Source organism: Crocuta crocuta, unplaced genomic scaffold (assembly GCF_008692635.1).
Source record: "Crocuta crocuta isolate KB4526 unplaced genomic scaffold, BGI_CrCroc_1.0 scaffold145, whole genome shotgun sequence".
NCBI lineage: Eukaryota > Metazoa > Chordata > Mammalia > Carnivora > Hyaenidae > Crocuta > Crocuta crocuta.
This window is the reverse complement of record NW_027530857.1, coordinates 2,580,795-2,593,119: the sequence shown is the minus strand read 5'-3', so window position 1 is coordinate 2,593,119 and position 12,325 is coordinate 2,580,795. Positions and strand designations below refer to the sequence as shown.

The 12,325-nt window shown below is 43.5% G+C and overlaps 1 long non-coding RNA gene across 2 annotated transcripts in view; it reads left to right on the top strand.

The window, feature by feature from the left end:
* Positions 1-12,325, top strand: part of LOC144235970 (uncharacterized) — a 459,372-nt gene that overhangs the window by 358,018 nt on the left and 89,029 nt on the right. Inside the window, exon 1 of one of the 2 annotated variants that reach the window (XR_013336377.1) lies at positions 7,898-7,938. The exons of the other annotated variant lie outside the window; for it this stretch is intronic. This is a non-coding gene — a long non-coding RNA (uncharacterized LOC144235970). Of the gene's footprint in view, positions 1-7,897; positions 7,939-12,325 lie in introns of those variants that run through there. 2 annotated transcript variants of the gene reach the window in all.

Sequence of the window (12,325 nt, the reverse complement as noted above, 5' to 3'; positions counted from 1 at the left end):
TCTCTCTCTCTCTCCTAGAAATAAATAAAAAATATTAAAAAAAAAAAAGAAAACTGCAATGCAGTGTGCCAGTGTATTTTACTCCTGTAATAACCGATGGAAATGATCTGTGCCATGTTATTCCATATTAATGACACCATGGTGGTTAAATGGATGGCATTTTAGTAACTTGTTTGGAAGGGTTATTTGCAGTTATTTTATTAATGTTTTTCTATTTAGGGTATAAGGTTAGGAAAAGAAATCATTTTGTGTTGATGAGGAAAATAAGGGCAGGGCTCTGTAGTTGTGTTTTTTTTTTTTTTTCCTTGAACTTTCATGAAAGAACCTCAAGGCATATGCTTCTTTGAGATAAAATACATTTTGCACACCGTCTTCCCCCTCCCATCATGGCCCTCCGCCTCACCCCTTCGGATGTTGGCTCCGAGGCGTGTCTTATCTCTTCCTAACATGCATCCTGCCATGTTTATTTCTGAAATGAATGGAAACCTTGTGTAAACAGGGGAGGACTTTAATGATCACCTCACCTGTGTAAATGGCCGCACGAGCGTGCTTCGGTCATTATCATTAAGGACGTGTTTACTTGGCAAGTTCTGCTGCTGTGTGAATGACTCTATAAGAATTCTCCACAGTCATTATCCCAGGATGGAAATATAGTTAAGTGACTACTTCCATACGTGTTTTAAAATTAAAGGTGGCAGTTTAATAACGTGAAAAAGAATGGGTTTTGGAGTTAGAGCTTACTTCTGAGTCTATGTTTTCCATTGATTTCTTATGTAACCTTGGGCAAGGTATATGACCTTGTGAAGGCCTCAGATGTTCAACTATAAAATGAGATTCACATCCACTTTATTAAGCTGTGTCAGGAAAGAGATGCTCCAGGAAGACACCTGACATAGTCGGCACAGAGTACAAACAGAAACGTAATGTTTTGCTTCTTTTTAGTGTTTTCATTTTCCTGTTTTTTATTCTTCTTCGAGAATTCAATGGTAATACTGTCTTTGATTACATAGCCGTTTGCGGTGGACTTTGTATCTTCCAGGAGTGAGTCAAGGGGGCGCTGGGTGGCACAGTCAGTGACATATCTGACTCGACTTCAACTCAGGTCTTTATCTTTCGCATTCGTGAGTTCGAATCCTGAGTCAGGCTCTGCACTGACAGCATAGAGCCTGCTTGGGATTCTCTCTTTCTCTGCCCCTCCCTCCTGGTGCACGTGCACTCATTCGGTCTCTTTCAACAAATAAGGAAACTTAAAAAAAAAAAAAAAAGTCAAATTTGCATTTTCTTGAGAGAACAGACCAACAGAGAAACTTGAGTAAGTGAACAGCTGTGGAGCCTGCAGGTCAGAGAAAGTCCTCTCAACTCTGGAGATTTCTCTCTTGCCTTTTTGATCATTTAGCATCATCTCTTTATTGTAATTTTAAATTTACTGAATGTTATTAAAATGAGTGTGTTCCAGTTTCATAGCAAATAGTTTCAAATTTACATTCTAGAAAGGACTCAATGGGTGGCAACACACCAAATACTTATAAAAATAGTTTGACAATTCAGTTTAAAAAGAAAGGGACAGAGGCGCCTGGGTGGCTCAGTTGGTGGAGTGTCCAACTTCAGCTCAGGTCATGATCTCGCGGTTTGTGGGTTCGAGCCCCACATCTGCCTCTGTGCTGGCAGCTAACTCAGAGCATGGAGTCTGCTTTGGATTCTGTATCTCCCTCTGTCTCTCTCTGCCCCTCTCCTGCACATGCGTGCGCGCGCGCACACACACACACACACACACACACACACTCTGTGTCTCTGTGTCTCTGTCTCTCTCACACACACACACACACAAATAAAACATTAGAAACATTAAAAAAAATAAAATAAACAGAGGGACAGAAGTTATGGGCAGTCAGAAAGAAAGGAAGCAAGGAAAGAGAGGGAGAGAGAAAGACAGACCCTGATGGGCATGAATTCAAGCCGCTTGACTTTTTTCAGAACGGCTCGTTTCCAGTTTTAAAGGGCCCACATAAAGAGCTCTTTCTGTAGAGGGTACGAACGCGATGATATCACTGTGGCTGGCGAGGTCAGCTGAGACACTGGCTAGGTGACAGAAAGCATGTTGCTGGCCTTCATTTCCATCTACACAAGGGCATATTCCATATTTCGAGCAGAATACCTATCATTTCATGTGTCTGAAAAGACACTTGGTGTGGGAACACTGTGATAGAGTCAAAGGATATGAGTTTTGGAGTCAGCTCTGTTCGACTCTGGTCATATACCAGCTGGACACATTTGAGGAAGCCGTTGATCCATCTGTGCCTCGGTGTCTGAAAAATGGGGACCGGGCCATCCAATTCACTGGCTGGTGGTGAGAATTTAAATGCAATACTGCTTGGTATCTACTACGTTCCCAATAAGGGTCACTGTGTTTATTTTTATTATTTTTTTTTTACCAATGATATTCTCATTTTTAATTTTAATGGTTCAAACAAACCCCTGTGACCAGGGAGATTTGGAAATCTCACAGAGCTCCCTGATGAAATCTTCTAAGGACTCCTGTGAAATCATATCACGAACATATGGAGTAGATTTCCAGCTTGAACACACTGTGCCCTCAGGATTAAGATGAAAATTATTGACTTTTACCCACCCTGGAAAGTCTGACAGGAGTGCAGCACATTTGACCCTCATAGACCCGACTGGCTTTGCCAACACCAAGGAGCCAGGAATTGTTAGATGAAGGAATGTGTCTGCTTCCAAGCCTTCAGAATTCCTCTGATTAAAAGTTCAGGGTTATACATACAGGTGACCTGTTGTGAGACTGACCGTGGCGACTTTCTAATACTGTGACCATTTCTTTGCTTCTCCCCTCCATTTACATTGTTGGTGGCGGTTCTTGGAGATGAAATCGCTCGCCGAAGCAGAACGTTTTCCTCAACCCTCCTCATTAGCTCACTCCCCACGCTCTGCTACAGTTGGAGGAGGCTCAGTTGCTTCTGAGAGGCTGTTGTTTGACGTTTGGATTCCATTCACATGACTTTATCCTTCATAACTCACAGATGATCATTAATAATAAATGCTGTCATGAGTATGTTATGTGAAAAGTAAGATTTAAGAGGCTGAATTTCTAAGGCAAGACCGAGGAGGCCGTAGTGGGACATTGAAGTTATAAGGAAACTTCTTGCCTCTCTGAATTAGACTATTAGTTACGTCCAATCTCCTTCTCGATCTTTCTGATGATGCTTCTCATCTTAATGCAGTTGCAGAATAGAATAAAAGATTTAGAAAATGTCAAAATCCAGAGTTCACTAGTCCAGCTTGCTAATCCACTGGTAGGATAACTGATGAAAATATTTTTTTTGAGAGGTGTTTTTCAAAACCTACATATCACATGAATGATAACAAGACTGTATTAATATACGAAAGGTTACTTGAGGCCAAAGCCGAATTTCAGAATGGGAAAGTAAGGTGCTTATGTGTGCATTGAATGTCAGACAACTATGACTTAGTGGGAAACAATTTGAATTAAAAAAGTAAAATTCAACTTACATTTTTAATAGCTATGTGACCTAGTTGCTTAACTGTACCAGGCCTCAGTTCCATTATCTTATGAATGAAAATAAGTATATCACCATACAGGAATGTTGTAATAAATATGTAGAATATCTGAGGCAAACTTAAAATGCAGTATGTCCTCCACAAAAATTATGAACGTTCATCATATCCAAAAATATATTCTGGGCTTGCATCACCGTGATTCACAAAAACTACACTCTTTGAGAGGCAGAAATGATAGATGATTCTAAATGCCCTGCTACTAGTCCAAGGTTACAGAGTGACCTTGCCAATTTGAATGGCTAAGGGTCTTGGTTTGCTCAGTATAACAAGATGACATTAGCACCAAACAGTGTGGGTCACAAAGTGTTAGAATAGTGGATATTGTGAGGTTTAGTGCTAGGGAACCTGGGTTTGCGTCTTGGGGCCTGCGCTTCCTACTTGCATAACCTTGAGTAAATCAGGTAATCACAGCTTCAGTTTCTACATCTGTGAAATGGTGATAATAGTAATATCTCTTGGGGTTTTTGTGAGGATTAGATGAAGCAACTCAATCAGAATGCTTAGCCCAGTTCTAAGCCCAGAAGTCTCTCTGTATTTGTGTATCTCTCTTTGTGTATGTGTGTGTGTAAATTGTGGGAAAATGCACACAACATAAACTTTACTGTCACAGCTATTCTATCTCCATAGTGTCTTCAAGGTCTCTTCATGCGGTGTGTACGCACCACATTCCAGTTTCCATCCGTCTGTCAACGGAAACTTGGTTGTTTCCACCTACCGTGAACAAGAGTACCAAAATATCTTGGAGTCCTGGTGTTCAGTTCTTTGGGCTATATATTCAGAAGCAGAATTGCTGGCTAATAGGCTAATTCTATTTTTAAATATTTGAGGCATTACCATAACTTTCTTCTCCAAGTGGCCAAGCCATGTTACATGGGCACCAGCAGTGCCCCAGGGTTACAGATTCTCCATCTCCTCCTCAGTACTTGTTATTTTGTTTCATTTTATAGTAGCCAACCTAATGGGAGTGATGTGCATAAATACATCTTTTTAAATACCGAGCTCATATTGTTATGTGTGTGACTGTTTCCTCGGACTATGGTTTATAATTCGCATTGTCCAGTTTCCTGTGCAGTGATTGATCCTGGGATGGTAGATAAGTTAGGCGTTAGGACTAGAGAGAGGAGATTCTTCAACGTTAGATATGTGTCTGGAGAGGAAGAGGCTAAGAATAGTAAAGCATGGGGTAAGTGAAGTAAGGCAGAGAAAGACAGATACAGTAAAACCTTGGTTTGTGAGCATAATTCGTTCCGAAAACGTGCTTGTAATCCAAGGCACTTGTATATCAAGGTGTATTTCCCCATAAGAAATACTGGAAATTCAGATGATTTGTTCCACGATCCCCAAAAAATATTCATATAAAAATGAGTACGATACTGTAATCTAATACAAAATAATAAAGAATATACAAAAGATAAAGAAAAATCAACAAATTAACCCGCACTTCCCTTTGAAAACCTTTGTGGCTAGCGTGAGGGAGACGAGAGAGGAGGGTTATCGTGTAGGACGGCTTTCGCTATCACTAACAGAATCACTGCTGCCTCTTGGCCCAGTGGAATCTTCTTCTGCATGAGGGCCGTTGTACACGCTCACAGGGATGCTGACTACAGTGCAGTACTAGTAAACTCTTGTTTACTCTATTTAATGTGACTGGCAATAAGGCAGCACAGGAAATGGTCTCTATCTGCAGGCAGCCTGCCCTAGGATGAAGCAAAGCCTTCCTAAGCTTACTCTTGTCTGGAAAAGCAGAGGACTGTCCGTAGGTGCTTTGAAAGTGACAAAAATACACTAGTGCCAGTTGTGGGCACCTTCCAGCATTCTGAAAAATCATGGATTTCTGACAGACACCGCGGGCTGAGACTGAGCATCTGAGCATGGGAGACGATCACCCACAAATGCTGAGAGAGAGAGAGGCAGGGAGGGAGGGAGAAGAACCAGTGGCTCGTTTGTGATTATGTGATGTTCATCATCACGTACCACCTCGTAGTGCAAGTCATCACTCATCTCTCAAGTTAAAATGTATGAGAAATGCATGCCTGTTTTGTAGAACACTCGCAGAACAAGTTACTCACAACCCAAGGCTTTACTGTATGTGATTTCACTGTATGTGAAATAAAACGAACAAGCTAGACTCTTAAATACAGAGAACAAACTAATGGTTGCCAAAGGGGAGGTTGCTGGGAGGTGGGTGAATAGGTGAAGGGGGTTAAGAGTTACAAACTTCCAGTTATGAATCAAGTAGGTCACGTTGACAAAACGTAGAGCATGGGGAATATAGTGAATAACCTTGTAGTAACATTGCGTGGAGACTACACTTGTCGTGGTAAACCTTGAGAATTGTCCAATCACTATGTTGTACACTTGAAGCTCATATAACATTGTAGGTCAACTATACTTCAGGAATGAGTTAAGAAAATCTAAGGCATGAGGAAGAGGAGGAAGGAGGAAATAAATCCCTTCAGGAAGAGATACATTGCCTTTTCCCAGCTCTACTAACCCAAGCTATGGCTATCACTCCCCACCTTAAGTTAATCAATAAGATAATTTTTCGTTATAAGTTGTGGAACTTTGGAGTTCTAGAGGTGAGCATCCGAGTGGCCCCACTGGTAGGAGGTGAGAGGGTGGCCACGATGGAGAGTTAGCTTCGTAGCTTGCAGTGTGACCCTGCCAGAGACAGCCAAGGCAGTGCGCCCACTTTCCTGATGACCGAGCTGCTACCAGCTCTGGGAAGGGCCGCGAGCACGTCTCCAAGAGAACCCATTTCTGTGACCCTGGGAACCCTAAAGTTGTAGCAGGAGGTGGACTAGATGAAGGATGAGAAGGCTTCATGCCATCCCAGCAAGTACAGGCTCAGAGACCTCCCAGACTCCAAGCACTTACCAATGTGATGTTGCGGTGGAAACGAAGGTAGCGGAATGCGTACAGAATAGTCTATTAATGCACTCCGTGTGTGGATTCATCCAGAAGTTGCTGTCTTAGAAATGCTGTAGCCCTGGGAATGGGTGATATGGCAGATGTATTGCCTCTGATTTTCTGTGACCACACTACATATCCTCACAAACAGTGGGGAGCCTCCAGGTACCAGGCTCATTAAAACTGCGCTCCTCAGATTTACTGATCATCTGATTCTATTAGAGGTGGAGTGGGAACATAGGTGTTAGATTCCAAAGGTCGAGAAGTGGATCGAGGTGTTTAGAGAATAATATAATTCAGACAGAATGCTCCAGAAGTCTTGAGCTCCCGTCCAGACTCCACAGTTTCACTGACTGGATAGGTGATCTCTGTCAGTTTACCTCACCTTTCTGATCCTCAGTGTCCCCAGCTGTAAAATGATGGTACATATTAGTACTGACTAAAAGTACACATAGACAAACAAATACTGCAGCATGTATTTAATACTGTGATAAGAATTCTGTCCATTGCAGAGAAAATGTAGGTAAGTGTGGCAGATTGCGTTTTCTTTTTTTTTTTAATGTTTTTTTTTTTTTCTAGGAGAGAGAGAGAGAGAGACAGCGTGAGCAGGGGAGGGTCAGAGAGAGAGGGAGTCACAGACTGAAACAGGCTCCAGGCTCCGAGCTGGCAGTCAGCACAGAGCCCGACGCGGGGCTCGAACCCACAAACCGCGAGATCATGACCTAAGCGAAAGTCGGACGCTTAACCGACTAAGCCACCCAGGTGCCCCCAGATTGCGTTTTCTAACACAGCAACAGTGTCCTCCCATCTCGCCTGCTCATCTGCATTGTGACCTCAACACTCTCTCCGTTCAGGCGCTGACATCTGGGCCCCTCCCCCTCAAGTCTGGGCTGGCTTATGACTTGCCATAGCCAGTAGGGTGTGGGGAGGTGATGTGTAAGTCCTGAGGCGAGGCCAGGAAGAGTCGGATTCCACCTTGCTGGGCGGAACTTCTCCCCTTGAGGTCTTTAGTCCCTGTGTGACGAAAGGGTCCATCTGTCCCAAGGCATCCACGCCATGAGGAAGCTCAAGCTAGCACAGGTGGAGACACCACAGGGAGAGCTCCTGAGGCTTCTTAAAGAGCACAAGAGATTTCAGGCCACCCCCAAATGGTTACATCTCTGGTGATATTCTAGCAACGGCCACTTTATGACTGAAGCCATGGGAAAGTTCCTGAGCAGGCACTATCCAGCTGAGCTCTTCTTGAATTCTTGGGCCACAGAATCCTTGGCCAAAGACATTGGGGGTAAAATCCATTCTATTTGAGGTAGTATTATGATGTCAGAATGGAAGGGCCCCTAACCTAGACTTGTAGGATTGGGAAGGCTTCCTCAGAGAAGTAACTTCATAAATGAGGCCCCAAGGATAAGCAAGGTTAAGTGGTCGGGTGTGGTGAGTACTCCAGTCAAGGACCCAAGCTGAGGAAGCCCATGGGACATGACGGGGTGGTGAGGTGTAGTCTGAGTTTGCCATCGGGGAGACAGAGGGGCAGGGCTTTCCCGATCGCATGACACTCTTGGACTTTATCCTAAGGGTGATTAGAAACCACTGAGGGCTTGCAGGGAAGGTTATTTATATATTTTGGTTGGTTGGTTTTACAGATAATTTTGACTCCAGTGGGAAATGTAGCTTGGAAGAAGACAAGACAGAAGAGTGGCTCACAGGGATACTGTACTAGGAATTCTGGTGAGAGGGGCGGGTCACATGGATTAGGAATGAGGAGGGATGGGTAGATAAACAAAAGGAAGAAGTAATTGGAATTGTGAGCAATCTTTTGTCAAAGAGCGAAGTCCTAGATTTTACCTTGGGTAAAGTGAGGTCTTTCAGTGCTGTAAGTTCTAAAGGAAAAGGAATAGACTTGAGCAGTAAATAAGCTTCATTTGGGGCCATACTGAATAGGAGGTTTAAATGTCCCACCATTCATGTGTATATGGTATATAGCTCAAGGGAGAGGTCTAGGTATGGAAGTTGCGGGGGTATGGATGCTCACTGAAGGACCTGGAAGGGGGTGAGGTCTTCCAAGGAAAAACTGGAAGGGGAAGAGAGTAGAGGCCTCAAGGTAGCAATGAGGAGCAAAGGCATTTGTGTGTTGTGCAGAGCAAGCAAAGTCCATGAATGAAGACCAGGAAAGGGTAGTCAAAGAGGTAAGAGAAAAGTGCGGGGGCCAATAAGAAATGAGAACATTTTAAATAGTCATCATAGGGGCGCCTGGGTGGCTTAGTCGGTTAAGCGTCCGACTTTCGCTTAGGTCATGATCTCGCGGTTCGTGGGTTCGAGCCCCGCGTCGGGCTCTGTGCTGACTGCCAGCTCAGAGCCTGGAGCCTGTTTCAGAGTCTGTATCTCCCTCTCTCTCTGACCCTCCCCTGCTCACACCGTCCGTCTCTCTCTCTCTCTCTCCTAGAAATAAATAAAAATATTAAAAAAAGTTTTAAATAGTCATCCTAGGTAGCTGGTAGCTACTGATTCATCGGGACAGCGAAGATCCAGGGCATGTGTCTGGCTTTGAGTTGCGTGAGGGGTTGATGACCTTGGCAGTGGCAGCTTCGGTGCAGGATTGGGAACAAGTCGTATTGCTGCGACCTGAGGTCAGAGGGGGGAAGAGCGCAGTGTCTGCGCAGAGAGTTGCCGGCGTACTTTGGCTAATGAGGGACAAGATGGATGGAAAAGAAGGCAAACTCTAGCAGTAGAACGTAGGCGGCAGCGGCGAAGTTCTAAGCTCCCGCTCGTCTCTGGTTGGTCACGTTAGCCACCCGAGATGTGGCTGGTGCCACCGAGGAACGGAGTGTTCGGTTTTATTTGATTTTAATTGTTTTAACTGAAAAAAGTACATGTGACAAGGGGCGATCATAGAAGAGAGGACAGAGAGTACGGGATCTATAGAAAGAGAAAGGTGTTTTGAGGAAGGTTTTGTTTTTGTTGCTGTTAAGATAGTAGAGACTTGTGTACTTCTTTTACTTTTTTTAATTTTTAAAATTTTTTACTTTATTAAAATTTTTTTTTAATGTTTGTTTATTTTTGAGAGAGACAGAGACAGCACGAGCAGGTGAGGGGCAGAGAGGGAGGGAGACACAGAATCTGAAGCAGGCTGCAGGCTCTGAGCTGTCAGCACACAGCCTGCTGTGGACTTGAACCCATGAGCACTGAGATCATGGCCTGAGGCGAAGTACGACACCCAATCAAGTGAGCCACCCAGGCGCCCTGAGCCTTGTGTACTTTTAAACACCCATGAGTATTAGGCAGCAAAGAGGAGCATTTGAAGTTGCAGGACAGGATCAGGGAAGGAATCAGTAAGGTCTCTGGGGAGAGGGTCCTAAGTTGATGGGACCCAAAGCAGAGATGTGCATTGGCTTTTCAGAACACTCAGGCCTAGGAGCCTGTGGGAGGGAAGAGAGAAGAGAGTGTTGATGGGTTTGGATGCTGATGGGTGTGTAGGCCGGTGACAGGAAGCTGAGTGGGTTTCCAGCTGCTGGAGTCCATTTTCTCTGCGGGGTGGGAAGTGAGGTCATTTATTGCGAGGGAGGGGAAAGTGTGGTGAGTTCGAGGTTTTAGAGAGTTGAGGAGATTTAAAACAGCTTTTGTGGAGAAGACAAAGTCCCTCATTCTGTCAGAGAATGCCTGCACCTTCAGTCTTGCGGACTCTGCAGCCACTGTTGCTAACACGGGTGCGAAATCGGCCCACCTAGGCCTCCCTCCTAGCACCTCGCCCGTGGACAGTTTTCACCGCCATCTTTTACCGTATTTATTCACGTAAAGGCTGTGTTTCTCTTGGCACTTTCTAGGAGTGCGGACCCATCCTCCACATCCATCCCTATTCCCCTGAAGGCGGAGTAGCACAATCCCACACAGCACCAAGGGGGCTCAGTAAATATTTGTTGAGTGAGGGAGTGTGCGAGTGGAGAAAGAAGAGATGCATGTCAGTCTGGAAAATCCCTTTTCTGATTCGGCTTCACCTTCCTCATTCATATGCATGAGTGGCTCCATTTCGACTTCCCACTTCTGGCTTGAAGGGAGCTGGGGCCTCTCCCCATTCCGATGGTAGCTCAGGGAGGCGTAATTTATAACCAGCTGAAGTGAGGCCGTATGGAAAAGAAGGGCTGTTATTTCTGAGAATTCTTTTTCTTGTAAAAAAATCTTGATTTTTGTGGAGTCCAGACGTGGCCTGCAAGCTGACACTTGGGGGTTCCTTTGTCCCCCATTATAACTCACCTCACAGGGACCCTGCTCTTATCTCTCATTCTCAAGGATATAAACAAACATTGGGATTGGCCGGAGCCCTGACCTTCTGGATGATGAAGGCTCACTGGGGTTAAATTCTAACTAAGAGCTTTCCCCCTGGGTCTCAAATTCTATCATTTTGTGCTATATTTACCAATGATGTTACACTTTATCTTTATCTTAGCAAATATTTAACTTGTGGAGAGAAAACATGTCATGAATGCATTACTCATAAGTTTCCATATTTCCCAAAGATTTTGGCAAGTGACAGAGAAGAAACTTCTGGGGTCCTATTAATACAGTTGAAACAAAGCCAAGTACCAAATTTTAGTGAATTCAGAGGGGTAGAAACGGGTTTATGTAGAGGCTAACGGAAATATGCTGAATGATTTCACATGGCTGGTGGATCAGTTATCAGCCTTTCTTTGCAATGGTCTTAGCTTGGAAATCAAATGGTTTTTAAAACAGGCAGTTAAGAATGAAGAAAATGTGTCTTATTCACTGAATGTGGGGAGCTCACCTCCTTTTTTTTCCAGTTGCATTCTCTCTTCACTTAAATATATAGCTGCCAACGGAGAGATCCAAGGATGGACTGAAATTTTTCATCATCTCATTTTTGCACTAACGTGTAAGCTTCTGAACCGGAACATTTTTGTGAGAATAAAATACCTCTTGATATTGACGGCTTTGGGACTACCAAAACCCATAGTGTTTCAGAAAACTGAAATAGGCGGTTTAAAGAAGAATTTTTATTGATAAACACCCTTTAAAATTCATTATTTATACTGAAAGCTGAAATCTGACCAGAGAAGCTCTTCTCTTGATTTCCCAAGCGACCTCATAAAAGGTTTGGGCTAACGTTCCCTAATTCCAAAATCCAAAGAAAATAAATTTTATCCAGATGTCGGGCTCGGGGATGCGTGTTGCGTTACCAGCAAAACCGAATATTTGTTTTTTGGAAAATCTTAATACTGTATATAATTTAAAGTAAAGGTTATATCTGTTTCTTCGTTCGTGTCCAGTTTCTTGTTTTCAGCCTCCAAATGCCACCTTCCCACTTCTGAGTCTTTGGCCTGTCTGTGTTTGTCGACGGTGCGCATGATTAAAATGATATTTTCATATTTCAGTGTAGTTGGAGCTCCTTAAAGCAGGTGGTGGTAAGTGCAAAAAAAAAAAAAAAAAAAGGATATGCAGCTCCCTAATGGCTTATTACCATCACATTTGCAATTCAGATCAGCCCTAAATTGACTGAAATTTTTAAACACATAGCAGGCAGTTTAAACTAATGATTGTCTGGAGGTTCACATCTGACATGAACTAAGCTTCTGTTCAAAACAAATTGCAAATAATTCCTCCCTTAGAGTCAAAATGTCACTTTTAAAACTCCATATTATTGCTAGATTTTTGTCAGTTACATACCAAAAAAAAGAAATCTGCTTTTATCGCGAGTACTCTCCCTTTGAAAGAACGGAGTGACACCATTTTCCTATTAGAAAAAAGAAAATAACACAACAACATGGATCTATATATATGGCTCTACATCAGTTTCACTAGGAATCGCCCC